The sequence below is a fragment of the Gorilla gorilla genome, chromosome 5 (assembly GCF_029281585.2).
Source record: "Gorilla gorilla gorilla isolate KB3781 chromosome 5, NHGRI_mGorGor1-v2.1_pri, whole genome shotgun sequence".
NCBI lineage: Eukaryota > Metazoa > Chordata > Mammalia > Primates > Hominidae > Gorilla > Gorilla gorilla.
Window position 1 is genome coordinate 136,446,084 of NC_073229.2, and position 15,447 is coordinate 136,461,530.

Consider the following 15,447-nt stretch of genomic DNA (forward strand, 5'->3'; position numbering starts at 1 on the left):
ACATAATACAGGAGATAGTGTTTAATATAGGAGACAGCAATAAAAAAATCTGCAAAATGTATTTCAACTGAAATCCAGAGAAGGTAGTGGCTTGCCACTTGGCAATGGAACTGGAATTAGACTCAAGTCTCTACCTCTCACTACTCACCATGGAGGCTCTTGTACAGAACATACTTCCATCGTAATAAAGTATGGACTGGTATAGTAGAGTAAGTGAGGAGTGTAGAGAAGAATTTCTATTTGTGTTCAGTTAAGGTTTGATTTAAACCAGTGTTCGTACCTTAATTTTAAAAAGTAAATGTAATTTAAATATTTCTTTTTTCTTGTAAATAAATGTATATTTGTTCACATCAAAACAAATTTCAAGTTGCACTGCAAAAGGGAAGAGTAAACTTCTGTAACTCACATCATTGTTTTTTTAAAGAGCCATTTAATAAATAAACAGTCTATATTTCAGTTCAGTATTATTTATGTTTTCAATATGTTCTTCTATAAAGTGTATGAATCAGTTGTTGTTAGTTCAGACAAGATTAAAACCTTTACTCCCACATGAAGAATGAAATGTCAATTTTTCTTTTGATATTTAGATGTTGCTTACAGAATTATAGTGGCTAACTGAAGTTCCATCCATAGTCAAGGTCATTTCATATTTGAAACCCTCAGGAAACACATTGTATTATTGTTCTTGAACCACTTGAACATTATAGGTTGACTGACTTCAAAAACTGTATCATGGGTAAAAAGCATAAAGTTGTATTCTTATGTTTTTTTTTTTCAAGTAATCCTAGATTTTAAAATGATAGCTTCAATTTTGTATGACAAAAGCTTCCCCAAACACTAAACCTTTTAAATAAATGACATTCTTTATTATTTTCTCTTTTATTCCCTACGTGTAAATTGTGAAATCTCACAGTATCTTCTGTTAGCTCTGCTTTTGCCTAACCCACACTAAGAATTTCCTTTTTTTTTTTTCTCATTGCACAATTATTCCTCTCTAAGCTTTTGGGCTATAAAGGTAACTTGAAAGTCAAGAGACACAACTGTCCTGGTCAGATTTCTGTCAGCCTTCTGAGCCTTCTCACCTCCAACCCTTTGGCTTCTCAGTCTCCTTGATCCTAATGAGGAAAGAAAGAAAGGAAATAATGCCTCTTTTCTACCATAACTTCTGCTCAAGATGCCACACTATGCTTCTGGTTTCTTTTCACCTTCACATTCTTAGAAGGAGGGGTGACATTTATTACCTTAGTGTCCTCATCTCTTTTGGTCCTTTGGAAATTTTTTTATTTTTTATGACAGCAGCACCCCATTCTCACAACTCTCTGCTATGTTTACTTTCTAGACACTACTCATATCTGGTTGTCTTCTTAGCTCTTGAACTACTTTTTTTCCTCCCTGTCTCCTTTGCTAGTACCTCTTTCCCTGCCCAAATCTTAAATGTTATCTGAATTTCCAACCTATTTGTTGTTCTTTTCATCAGCTTTGCAAGTCCCCCTGAGTGATGTCACCCAGTCTCTTGGCTTGAGCTCCACCATTTTCTCTACAATTCCTGCCTCCAGCTTGATCTTCTCATCTAGGCACCAGACACAGACTTCCAAATAAGTGTGGAACTGCTTTAGCTGGAAGACCTGAAGCACCTCAAACTCAGCACAGCCAGAGCTAAAACCATTATCTTCTTTCTAAAGCCTGTCTTTTGATTTGTGCTTTTTATGGACATTGGTAAATGTTCTCACTGTTGACAGGTCTATTGCATCTTAAAACATCAGAGTCCTTCAAGTCTTCCTTCTACCTCACTCTAATATTTAATCATTTCAGGGATTCTTTTCCCAAATCTTAAGAAAACTTCAGACACACCGAAATTGAGGGATGTTCTACAAAATATCTGACACTCCTAAAGAGTGTCAAAGCCAGTAAAAACAAGAAAGATTGAGGAACTTTCACAGATTGAAGATGACTAAGGAGGCACGATGAATACAAGCAAGGTCATACCCTGGACCAGATCCCTTGAAAGTAAAGGACATTAGTGGTCAACTGTGAACGAAATCTGTAGTTAGTTAATGGTAATGTGCCAATGTTAATCTCAGTTTTTTACAAATGTTCTGTGGGTCTAGCAGATATAAAGATTAGGGAAAGCTGGGTGAAAGGCATAAGGAAACTCTATGCTATCTTAGCTACATTTCTAGAAATCAACAATTTTTCTAAAACAACAACTAAAAAGCAAAACAAAAAGCATGGCTTCCCACTGTTTATGCGGTGTTTCTCAACTTATTTTGAAAAACTCATCTGGATTTTTTTTTTTTAAATATATGTGGCTGGGCCCCACCTGGGATATTTAGATTCAGCAGGACTGTGGTGGAGCCAAGGAAGCTGCATAATTGTCAGGTGCCACAGGATATTTTTAAATACTCCAGGTATTGCAAAATTACTTGTCTACAGGACAAACAGAGCTTGCCTATGACATTTCCTTGATATAGACTTCTAAATTTTTTTTATAGAGAGCATTGCTCAGATATCATAGACAGCCAGAATTATCTTTTATAATAAAGAATATACTACTGGCTGGGCACAGTGGCTCACACCTGAAATCCCAGCACTCTAGGAGACCGAGGCAGATGGATCACTTGAATTCAGGAGTTCAAGACCAGCCTGGCCAACATGCTAAAACCCTGTCTCTACTAAAAATACAAAAATGAGCTGGACGTGGTGGTGCATGCCTGTAACCCCAGCTACATGGGAGGCTGAGGCAGGAGAATGGCTTGAACCTGGAAGGCAGAGGTTGCAGTGAGATCATGTCACTGTACTCCAGCCTGGGCAACAGAGCAAGACTCCATCTCAAAAAAAAAAAAAAAAAGAGGAATATACTACTTAATAAGACTGAAGTGATCCTGAGTATAAGGAATAAAACTGATATGTTGAATAGTTTTTCACTTAAAGAATTGCATGAAACCCATATATTTTATTTTTAAATATAGTATATTGTAAGTTTGCCACTTGATTTCAATGACTCTAAAGGCTTATTAAATATTTATAAGTGAGGGAATTATTTCCACAGCATTTTGCATTCCTTTTGCTTTGAAGTGAAAATTTGCACATGATACATTTCCAGCAGGATTTTCATATGGTCAACGTATACTTGCAAGCTTCTTGGGAAACGGAAACACTGCAAGGTTATTTCAATAAACAGGAAAAAAAATGCCCAACTTGGAAAAATGTTACAGAGATCTTTAAAAAACATACGAGTAATGAAAGAGTGAAATTAGAGAGGCCATGTGTGTATGTATATGTCCCTGTGAGTGTATGTGTGCGTGAAGCCTCTCACTGGGCTGCATGAGATTTATGAAGAGATGTCAGGAGTTCCTTGGACTCTCTGAAATTGAAGGAAAATACGTGTATGTACATATTGTTGAGGATTCTCAATAAGGACAGTTAGCCAAAAAGCAGTCAGAAACACTGACCATGGGGAATCTTTTGAGAAGTAATGGCATAATTTTAGGTGGCCTAAATTATTGTTTTAAATCAAATAAGTAAAATGTAGAGGCATTGTGATATGATCTTGTAATAAGACCTATTGCTAATGTAGAGCTTATTTACTTTTCCCAATAGAGGATTGAGAAAAGTCTTAGAATGCAATGAACATTTCCTGAAATGATCCAAACTGAAGCCTTGGTATAAGAATAGGTTATTAAAATAGTTTGTCAAATGTTTATTAAGCCCTTACTATGTACCGAGCGAAGTTCTAGAGCTTTAGTTCACATTAGTGAACAAAACAGACAAATATCGATCTCTAATCGATTTTACATTCAGTTAGGGAAGATAGACCTTAAAGAATAAACAAAATAAGTAAATTGCATAGTATGTTAGAGTGTGATATAAATGCTATGGAAAAAAAGAAAAAAAAAAGAGCAGGGTAAGATGGGTTGGACCAGCCACTTGGGGGTACGGAGAAGTTGCATATTAAATAGGGTGAAAGGATGGACCCCTCTGAATAGGTAAGATTTGAGCAAAGATTCCAAGGAGGTAAGAGATTTAGCTCAGTGGATCCTGAAGTGGGGATAGGGGTGGGGTGGTGGGACATTCCAAGTAGAGGGAAAGAGCAATGGTGACATTTGGGGAGCTGTGAGGAGGCCTCACTGTGAGGAATGAAGTGATCAGTAAGCTAGGAGAAGAGTAGGAAAAGAAGCCAGAGGAGTAACTGAGGCAGTGAGGGCTTTGCAGCCACTGTAGGACTTGGGCTTTCTCTCTGTATGTGATGGGAACCAGCACAGATGTTTTTTGTTTGTTTTATAGATCCACAAGTATAAACTTCAATATACTTTGGTCAGAAATGGATAAATCAAGTCAACACAAAATATGTAAATCCAGAGGGAATTTGATAAAATTAACATAACAACCAGCTCTAAAAGTAGACAATGTGGCTGGGTGGCTCATGCCTATAATTCCAGAACTCTGGGAGGCCAAGGTGAAAAGATCACTTGAGGCCAGGAGTTTGAGACCAGCCTAGACAACATAGTGAGACCTCCTGTTTCTATAAAAAAAAAGAATAGAAAAAATAGCTGGGCATGGTGGTATATGCCTTAGTTCCAGCTTCTTGGGAGGCTGAGGTAAGAAGTTCGCTTAAGCCTAGGAGTTTGAGGCTGCAGTGAGCTATGATTGTCATACTAGCACTCCAGCCTGAGCTACAAAGTGAGACCCCTGTCTCTTAAAAAAAAAAAAAATGTTGAGAATGCATTTGCTTTCAAACACACAGGGGCAGTTTGTCCATGTATCAGACCTCAAATAAAGTCTCACCATGTTCAAGAAGAGACCATACACAACATATTATCTTACAACAGTGCAACAAAAGTAGACGTTAACAAGATTTGAATAGTTTTTTTAAAATATAAATATTTAAAGATTTAAAAGCACGCTTTCACATATCTCTTGGTTTAACAGGCATATCAAACCCGAAATTACAAACTATGGAAAAATTAACAACAGAAAATACATTGCAGTTCGAAAGTAGCCTGGCCAACATGGTGAAATCCCATCTCTACTAAAAGTACAAAAATTAGCTGGGCATGGTAGCAAGTGCCTGTAATTCCCGCTACTTGGGAGGCTGAGGCAGGAGAATCACTTGAACCTGGGAGGCAGAGGTTGCAGTGAGCTAAGGTAGCACCATTACACTCCAGTCTGGGTGACGAGAGCAAAACTCTCTTTCTCTCAAATAATAATAATAATAATAAAATAAAAACAAAAACATTGCACAGTGAAACCCATATGATATAATTAATATGGTGCCCAGAAGTAGTAAATTGAATTCAAAACCTCTCAGGATATCTTACATTGAAATTTCAGCATTATTTGGGAAGCAGTGACCCGCAAAACTGGGATGAGAACATGCAAGTCAACTCTAATGTAGCTGAAGAAATTGAACTTTTGAATTCAGCTTACGTTACCAGTAGAAGTAGCTTTTCTTTTTTAACAGAGGAAGCATCTCCCCTGGCTTGAAGAATCTGCACTAGCCTCCCTTGAGGAAAGAATTGTCTTGCTAGGGAATTTGTAGGACTGTAGGTTTTTGTTACTGTTGTTGTTTTAAAAGAGAGAGTCTTGCTCTGTCACCCAGGCTAGAGTACTGTGGCATGATAAGAGCAGAGGATAACAACTTGTTTCAAATGAATCACCGGCTGTTGTGTTGCAGAGGACACTAGGGGGCAGCAGTGTGGATACCAGGAGACTAGGAGGCTATTATAGTAACCCAGATGAGAGAGGACAGCAACTGGGACCGTCCTGGGAGCAGTAGGGGTGGTGGAAAGTAGTCGCTCTTGATATATTCTGTATGTAAAGCCAGCATGATCTCCTGATTTGTTGTGAGGGGATGTGGGGAGAGAAGAAGAGTCAAGGATAACTCCTAGGTCTTTGGTCTGAGCAATTAGAAGATGGAATTACCCCACAGAGATGGAGAAGATTGCAGGCAGGAGCAGCTTTGGAAGGCAGATTATGAGCTCAGTTTCAAATATTAAGTCTGAGAAGTTAAGCTCCAAGTGGAGATATGGAGGAGACAATTGGCTATATGGGCCTAGAAATTTGGAGAGAGATCTGCCTTGGAGATATAAATTTAGGAGTCATCAGCATGTAAATGATGTGTAAGCGTCATAGGACTAGAGATCACCAAGGGAGAGAGGGTAGCTGGCAAAGAGAAGAGGCCAAGGACTGGGTCTTGGGGCTCTTTCTAACACTAAGTCATCAGGGAGAAGCAGAAGAACCAATCAAGGAGACTGAAAAGAAGCAGCCTGGTAGGAAGAAGGAAAGCCAAGAATGTGTTGTCCTGGAAACCACACAGAGTAACTGTGTTAAGGAAGAGTGAAAGACAGACTTTGGCACATACTGACCTGACAGGTCAAGTAAGATAATCAATGAGCACTGACCAATGGATTCAGTAATATGGCTATTACTGATGACTGTGTCAAGAACAGTTCAGTTGAGTGGTAAGGGCAAAAGCCTGATTGAGTGGATTCAAGACAGAATTTGAGGAAAGAAACTAGACAGCCAGGTGATTTGCTGCCAAGGGGAGCAAAGGAATGGGGCAGGAGCTGGTAGGAAGGTGAGGCCAAACGAGTGTGTGTAGTTTTTTTTTTTTTTTTCTTTTTTTTCTATTTAAGGTAAGACAAAAAATAGCATGTTTGAGTCCTGGTAGAATGACCCAACAGACAGTGTAAAATGAATGGTGTTGGAGATAGAGAGGAGAACTGGTGGATTGATATTCTCCATTAGGCAAAAGGGATGGGATCTATTACATAAAGGGTGGGTGGGGCTCACAGGAAAACGGAAATTTCATCTGTGGAAGAGACGGGAACATGGAGAGTGTAGGCAGATACTTTGGTAGAAGCCTGCGGATATTTTCCTCTAACTGCTTCTATTTTCTCAGTGAAGGGAGAATTAAGGTGAGCAGCTAAAAGCAAGGGTAGTCCAAACATTCTATGAAGATATAAATATGTCAGAAACTTATTACTGTGGTGCTCCTTCTATTAAACTGTTTATTTGCCAGAGTGTCACTTGAGTAGAATTAATGAAGGTGTATTAGTCCATTTCACACAGCTATAAAGAAATATCTGAGACTGGGTGATTTATAAAGAAAAGAGGTTTAATTGACTCACAGTTCCCCATGGCTAGGGAGGCCTCAGGACACACAATAATGGCAGAAGGCGAAGGAGAAGCAAGTACCTTCTTCACAAGGTGGCAGGAAAGAGAGAGTGTGCAAGGGAAACTTCCACTTATGAACCATCAGATCTCGTGAGAAATCACTCACCATCACAAGAACAGCATGGGAAAAACCACCCCCATTATCCAATCACCTCCCAGTGGGTCCCTCCCTGGACACCTGAGGATTACAGTTCCAGACGAGATTTGGTGGGGACACAGAGCCAAACCATATCAGAAGGCAGAAGAAGTACAATAATAATGTGATACAAAGAGCATCTGCCCTGTGTTACTCCTGTCTAGCTGTTTGATATATAACTAAATGCTACTCTTCCCGAACTCAGCATACAGGGAGGGAAATTTCAGGGTCTCCATCCCTGGGAGAATATTCTGAAAGAAGGGTAGCCCTAAGCAACTGCACAAACTGCTCCCAGATGACTCACCAGAGAGCTTCTGGGTGGAAATCCAGTGGAAATAATGCAAACAGATTCATCTTGACCCCAGAGGTCTAACTCCACCCAAGGCTTAAGTTTCTTTCCTCTGTTGTACCCTGTGAGTTTCCTGGAGCAAATATTCATGCTTAGCTCCCATGTCTCTTCCCATTTAGCTGTCAGTTCCACTTAGGTATGAAAAGGCACTCAGTTCTCACTGCTTTTAAAATTTCATGATTTTCCCCTGGCATTCTCCTGAGATTCCTCACAGTATTGCACCTTCATGCTCGCCTTCATAGGCGAGCAGCATTAACGCCTGGGCTTCCTGAGCATCAGCAGCAGCTTTCAAACAGAGAAGCACATTAGGAAAGCGAATTCACTCAGTCATTTAACTGTTCATTCTTCTATTTAGAACTTAAGAATGTACAAGGCACCTCAGGCATTAAGGCCTTCTTGAGAAACGAGGGGAATATTTAAAAGCAGTTTTAAAAAAGAAAACATTAGCTCTGCAATTTTTATCTGTGTCTTGGATAGTTAACCTACAGAGAAAATTAATTTCTTACCACATTATATTTCTCTCTCTCTCTCTCTCTCTCTCTCTCTCTCTCTCTCTCTGTGTGTGTGTGTGTGTGTGCGTGTGTGTAAATCTGGGAAGATCCCATGAACTTTTACTTACTCTGGTAGAATAGGCAGTTTAAGTCACAAGAAGTCTCAAAGTTCTAAATGTCTAGTCCAAGGTATGAATCAGCATACCATTTCCATTCTAGGAGAAGTCCCTTCTCCTCTCCCTCCAACCGCAGATCTGTTATGGAAGGGCAGGCTTCTGCTCTCTGCCCCACTCCTTCAGGCTGGCTGATTCCTCAGGGTGGAAGGTGGAAGGGAAGGTATGGGGAAGTGGAGGTGGTTGTGATGTGTGAAAGTATTGCCTCCTGAGAGCCACTTAAATATCAGGAATGTTATAAGCTGGTTGTTAAACTGCTGGTAGCTTGAGATTAGTCATGGTGGGTGTATCTACACCACAGAGACTAGCAAATATTTCAGATCAAGTCTTCCCCATCCCTGCCCTTGGAGAGCTGTTTTATTAACACATCACTGGCTTAGGGAATAGGAAATTCTTCTAGGGTTTAGGTGGCTTTGAGTGCTATAGTCTTGGCAGACAGTTCACCTGAGTCTTTCCCTACCTGTGAGTTCTTTGGAGACCACTATCATCAGGTACCTCTCTCCAGCCCCTGGGATACTATGGGCTGTTCATGTTGTCCTTGGGCAGGCTGCTTCCAATTCTCAGTCAGCTTCTGCTTGTAGAAGATGACCAGCCCCACACATTTCCTGCTGTTGGGGCCCCTTTGGGCTCTGGGCAGGATTCACTTTGATACTATCCCAGAGCAACATTCCTTTTATATTAGTTTTCTATTGCTGTATAAAAAGTGACTACAATCTCAGTGGATTAAAACAACACATATATATTTTTTAATCTCAGTTTCTGTGGGTCATGAGTCTGGGCCTGGCTTAAGCAGGCTCCTCTGCTCAAGTCCTCACAATGCAGCAATCAAGATGTCTGATGGGCTGCATCCTCTCTGGAGCTTGGGGTCCTCTTCCAAGTGCTTGTGGTTCTTGTTGGAATTCAGTTCTGGGCAGTTGTAGGACTGAGGTCCTTGTTTTCTTGCTGGTTGTCAGCTGGGGCCTTCTCTCAGCTCCTGGAGGCCACTTGCAGTTCTTTGCTCTCTTAGCTTCCTCTCTTAGGTCCTTTGATCAGATGTCTTGCAAAGACAGAAAGATAATCTAACTGGTTTACCTATATGGATGTAATGTAATGATGGGAGTGACTATCCTATCACCTTTGCCTAACCAAGGTAGAGACATCCCATCCCTTTTCCACACCATGTAACATAATCAAGGGAGTGACATCCAACTGCCTTTGTCATATGCTATTGACCAGAAGCAAGATACAGGCTCTGCCTACATTAAACAGGAGGGGATTGTACAGAAGAATCATGACTCATTGGAGGTCATCTTTGGGTATGCCCACCGTACCTACTACATCTGGTCCTTGAATTTCACAGACCTGTGATCATCTGTCAGAGGGGAGCCAGTTTCTTCCCACAGAGCCTCAACTTTCTGCCTGTTCTGCCATGAAAGCAGCCTGCTGACCTCTCTCTCTCCTTCTGGATTTCCAGAAGTGCAGCACATGTCTACTGTGTTCCCGCTGCAGGGGCTTGTGGATCCCTCTGATGGTCACTTTGGAGCCTACTGTCTTTAGACTTGAGGCAAAGCAAGTTGAAACTGACATAGCATTCCTGTCCTTGAGGTGAAAAGGGGGCTAGTAGTCACAGCACCAATTTCTCCAAAGAATGCTCCTGAAATTTTCTTTCCTCTTCATATTCTGAGTTCTTTGTGTAAATTTGATCTTGTCAATGGGCTCAAAAGTCAGTAGAATCTCCAACTTCCATATAGGAAATCAGTAGAGTACAGTGTAAACTTTATAAACAATGAATAGCTGCATGTGTAGAATGTTTAAAAATGTGAAGGTGAATATTAGAAAAAATAGTTAAAAGAATAAAAACTGGTGCCATTGGAAAGCAGGGCAGGATAAGGGTGGGGCAGATATAGTGCTATTTTTCTTTATATTCCTTTTAGCATTACTTAATTTTTTCAGATATCTTCCTGTATTATTTGGATTTTTTAAAATATATGCTCAAAGAGTCACTATTTTCATCTAGTCTTTGTACTTGTATATCCTACTGCAGGACTAGACATAAGAATTTTTATACTTCAGTTTACTCATCTGCTAAATAAGCACAGTAATGTTTTAAAAATTAAGAGATGAAAACTCTTGATAAAATATTTTGAAACCTCTAAGGAAATATGCTTTAAAATATCAGTTGTGATGAGCCAATTTGCTATCACCAAGTCTTCTGAACATTGAATCAAATAGTCTTTGTCTAAGTTATTTCTGTGCCAAAGTTACCATTCAGTCTCAGCTGAAAATGTATTTACTAAACACAGCTACAACTATGACTTGTATTTATTATAGCTTAATGGTGAATTGCTGATTGCACGTTTGACATTTTTGGAAGTCAATGCTCACTTTATTGAAATATCTTCTGTCTAAAATGTATACCAATGTTCTTCATCATACCAATCTACATTAATATCTTAGACTTATTGATATACAGACATGTTGGGCACATAGACCATATGGAACAGGAAACCAAAGAAAATGTCAGACTGTTGAAATCAGCATTCAGAGATGAGAAACAATTGGCCAGTGTGGCATGGGGCAGCCTGTTTCAGAGATTACAAGGATTAGACCAAAGTCACAAACAAGGATAGTCCCTGGCATCAGCAGCTAGAATTGTCAGTCAATATCCAGGCACGAGGGGCTGCTGCTCAAGGGAGTCTTTTCTGAGCTGCACTTTTCAACACTTGAAAGGCAAATTGGAGAGTAGCAGCTCTTCCTATTAAACTTAATTATGGATAGCAAATTGATCCATGCCATTTTAGAAATGCTCAACTCTTCAGTTATATTTGGCAGAAAATAGGAGGTTCCAACAAGTTCGATGTCAGTGAAGTTTAGTTCTTCTCTCACCACCTTAACATCATGTGCTGATGAAATAGAGTCTCACAATTCTGAGTCACAATTCTGAGTGGAGACATTTGTTACCATTGATTACAAAGTGAGACCAGGCCGGTTCATGCCACCTATTGTTTTTTTCTTTAAATAAATCTTATTGTGTATATTTGAGGTTTATCACATGATGTTATGGGATACAAATAGATAGTAAAATGGTTACTGTAGTGAAGCAAATCAAAACACACTCCTCTCACATTACTACTTTCTTGTGACAAAAGCAGCTAAAAATCTACCAAACAGAATTCCCTAATATAATTTTATTAACTGTAGTCCTCACATTGTACATGGAATCACTAGACTTGCCCATCCTACATATCTTCTACCTTACATGCCACCTACTGTAAGTCTCAGGAGTTCCTAGGTCTTTTCTTTAGGTGATTCACCCACTTGTTACATGGAAGGTTGATTTACTTGAGGCAGACACACTGATTTCCCAAAAGCGGAATCGTTTTACCCTGAGAGTTGACATCAGAGAAACAGAAGTTTTATGACCTTTCAACAGGATTCAGGTCACAAGGGCACAGGCCACAGGCCTTATCAGGTTCTTATTCTAGTGTGAGGAGTATCTTGAAACCATTTCCTTGGCCCATCTGTATATCTAGCATGTCATTAATTCATCATTGAGAGCCTATTTCTGATATTCTTTATGATAATTTCCTAAGCCTCCGTGCAAGAAGACTTGTGCTAGCCTCTGGAGTGCAGACTTCCCAACTAACTGCTGACTAGCTAACTAAGCAACCCAAGGGCAGGAATTTCTGCTTCAGACAACAGATAATACCTAAGCCTGTACTTAAACCAATACATGCTGTTTGTGCTGAGGGTTTTTTTTTTTTTTTGTAAGAGTTTTGTTGGGATGCAATTTACTTTCTTTTAATACAAACTTTATCTATTGTAAGTGTACAATTTAGTAATTTTAGAAAATGTATAGGGTTGTGCACCCATCACAGCAATCCAATTTTATAATATTTTCGTCACTCAGAAAGATTCCTCTTGCCCATTTGCAGCCAATTTCGAATTCCATCTCCAGTTCCAGGCAACCACTAATCTATTATCTATTTCTATAGGTTTGGATTTTCTGAATATTTCATGTAAGTTGAATTATATAATGTGTGGATTTTGTATCTGGCTTATTTCATTTAGCATAATCTTTTGAGGTTCAGCCACATTGTAACATGTATCAGTAGTTCACCCTTTTTGGTTGCTGAATAGTATTTCATTGCATATACACACTGAATTTTGTTATTCATTCACTATGAACATATATATATATATAGTGAACGTATATATATAGTTGTTCCCCTTTTTGACTATTATGAATAATGCTGCTATGAACATATATATATATATAGTTGTTTCCCCTTTTTGACTATTATGAATAATGCTGCTATGAACATATATATATATATGTCATATATATATATAGGTCTTTGAGTGAACATATGTTTTCATTCATTTAGGGTAGATAGCTAGGAGTTGGACCTAATGTTAAAGTGAAGTTTAAGCATTTTAAGAAACTGCCAACCTGTTTTCCTAAGTGACTGCACCATTTTTACATTCCATCAACGATGTAGGAAGGTTCCAGTTTCCCCACATCTTCACCAGCCTTGTTATTGTTAAAGCAAACTAAACATGGCCTGAGAAGGAATCCGTACTTCCATATTTGAGTCCTTGTGGATGAGCAGCAACCTAACTTAATAGTTAGACAAGACTGAAAACCTAAGTTAAGAGTGTGAGCCTGTAATAATAGCTAGGTCTTGGCCAATCCCAGCGACCGTACTTCAACCATTCATACACTGCTGAGTGTTCAAACTGTGTTCAAATAAGGCAAATGCCAACCTGTAACCAATCCAGCTGTTCTGTACTTCACTTCCAATTTCTGTACCTCATTTCCTTTTTGTTTGTCTATAAATCTCATTCCACCACTTGACTGTGCTGCAGTCTCTGAATCTGCTGTGATTCTGGGGGCTGCCCGATTCGCGAATTGTTCATTGCTCAGTTAAACTCCTTTAAATTTAATTTGGCTGAAGGTTTTCTTTTAACATTATTATTTGTGTTTTTTATTATAGCCATCCTAGTGGGTGTGAAGTAATATCTCATTGTGATGTTGTTTTTATTGTATTTTTAAAAATTTCCTTTTAACTTTAAGATTCAGGGGGTACATGTGCAGGTTTGTCACAAGGGTATATTGTGTGATGCTGAGAGTTGGGTGTCTGCTGATCTCATCACCCAGATGGTGAATATAATACCCAATAGGAAGTTTTTCAGCCCTTGCTCCTCCTCTTCCCTCCCCAGTCTAGTAGTCCGCAGTGTCTGTTGTGCTAATGGTTATGTCCATGTAAACCCAAGATTTAGCTCCCACTTATAAGAACATGCGATATTTGGTTTCCTGTTTCTGTGTTAATTCGCTTAGAATAACAGCCTCCAGCTGCATCCATGTTGTTGCAAAAGACATTATTTCATTCTTTTTTTTATGGCTGTACAGTATTCCGTGGTGTATATGTACCACATGTTCTTTATCCAGCCCACCACTGATGGGCACTTGAGCTAATTCCATGTCTTAGCTGTTGTGAATAGTACTCTGATAAACATACTAGTGCAGGTGACCTTTTGGTAGACCGATTTATTTTCCTTTGAGTATATACCCAGAAATGGTATTGCTGGGTTAAATGGTAGTTCTGTTTTTAGTTGTTTGACGATCTCTAAACTGCTTTCCTCAAGGGCTGAATTAATTTGCATTACCACCAACAGTGTGTAAGTGTTCCCTTTTTCTCTGCAACCTCACCAAAATCTGTTATTTTTGACTTTTTAATAATAGCCATTCTGACTGTTGTGAGATGGTATCTCATTGCGATTTTGATTTTCATCTCTCTGATGATTAGAGATGTTGAGAGTTTTGTCATATGTTTGTTGGCTGTGTGTATGTCTTCTTTTGAGAAGTGTCTGTTCATGTCCTTTACCCACTTTTTAATGGTTGTTTGTTTTTGTTTCTTGCTGGTTTGTTTGAGTTTCTTACATATTCTGCTATGCTGAAGTATTTTAAAGAAAAACACAGACATCATAACAACACCCACTCAATGGATTATATGCAGCTGCATTTTCTACTAAACATCAGTTCTCCTGGAGCAGGCAAGCACATTAGAAAACAAAACACTTGAGGGAATGATATTACATTAATCTCCAACACTGGAGCTTGTTTCAGCTATGGACTAAGGCAGAATATAAATTTTGTTGTTGCACTTCATTCTTTTTCCATTTCTGATATAAACTTGGCAAGAAGTCTGTGCACTCCTGATCATCACTAACTAAGGTGCCTTGATCCATTGGAAGTTCTTCATCTTTTCTCAGTGGCATTAGCAGAAAATTGATGTTTCATACATGGCATTAGTTGGAGCATAATGCCATCTGTCAAGCAGAGGCATATTCTTTATTTCATTACTGTACTCCCAGGTTGACTAAAGGAAGAAACTAGTCTCTCTCTTTCTCTTCCTCTCTCTTCCTTTCTCTGTTCCCACTTCTTGCTTCTCTTTTCTATATCCTGCATTGTTATAAAATTTTTCTTCTAATAAGATAATTGATAGCTTGGTTCTTTGTAAAAACAAGATTGAACTATTTTTACAAAGAAAGCTGGTTAAATTTCCATTATTCCATGCCCTAAGAAAGATCTTCCAACTATAGCAGCTTCTGTCGTTTCTGCTACATGTTTTAAATGTTCTGCATCTACAGGTTACCTCTTGGCCAATAACATGGAATCTGGGTTAGCACCACCCCTCTGCAGCCTTTTCTTTTTTGAGACGGAGTCTCACTCTGTCACCCAGGCTGGAGTGCAGTGGCACGATCTCAGCTCACTGCAACCTCCACCTTCCGAGTTCAAGTGATTCTCCTGCTTCAGCCTCCCCAGTAGGTGGGACTACAGGCACCTGCCACCATGCCCGGCTAATTTTTTTGTATTTTTAGTAAGACAGGGTTTCACCATGTTGGCCAGGATGGTCTCGATCTCCTGAGCTCTTGATCTGCCCGCTTCGGCCTCCCAGTGATGGGATTATAGGTGTGAGCCACCGCAACAGGCCTGTCCTAGAGATTTTTCTTGGCGTCTTTGTTTCCTTCCACCAGGTGTTATAGATCATTAGTTCCCACAGGCAGGCACTTAAACAATCAGGTTGCTTTTGGTCATTTATTTATTCTTTCACTCATTTATTAAATATTTACTGATCA

The 15,447-nt window shown here is 39.3% G+C and overlaps 1 protein-coding gene and 1 long non-coding RNA gene across 2 annotated transcripts in view; one reads left to right on the plus strand and one right to left on the minus strand.

Moving 5' to 3' along the window:
* The window catches only part of LAMA4 (laminin subunit alpha 4), a 189,690-nt gene extending 181,342 nt beyond the window's left edge, over window positions 1-8,348 (minus strand). The window contains exon 1 of the mRNA XM_055391543.2: window positions 8,281-8,348. The gene's annotated coding sequence lies outside the window, so the exon portion shown is untranslated. The remainder of the gene's footprint in view (window positions 1-8,280) is intronic.
* Window positions 1-15,447, plus strand: part of LOC134758768 (uncharacterized) — a 70,119-nt gene that overhangs the window by 53,988 nt on the left and 684 nt on the right. The gene's annotated exons all lie outside the window — the stretch shown is intronic.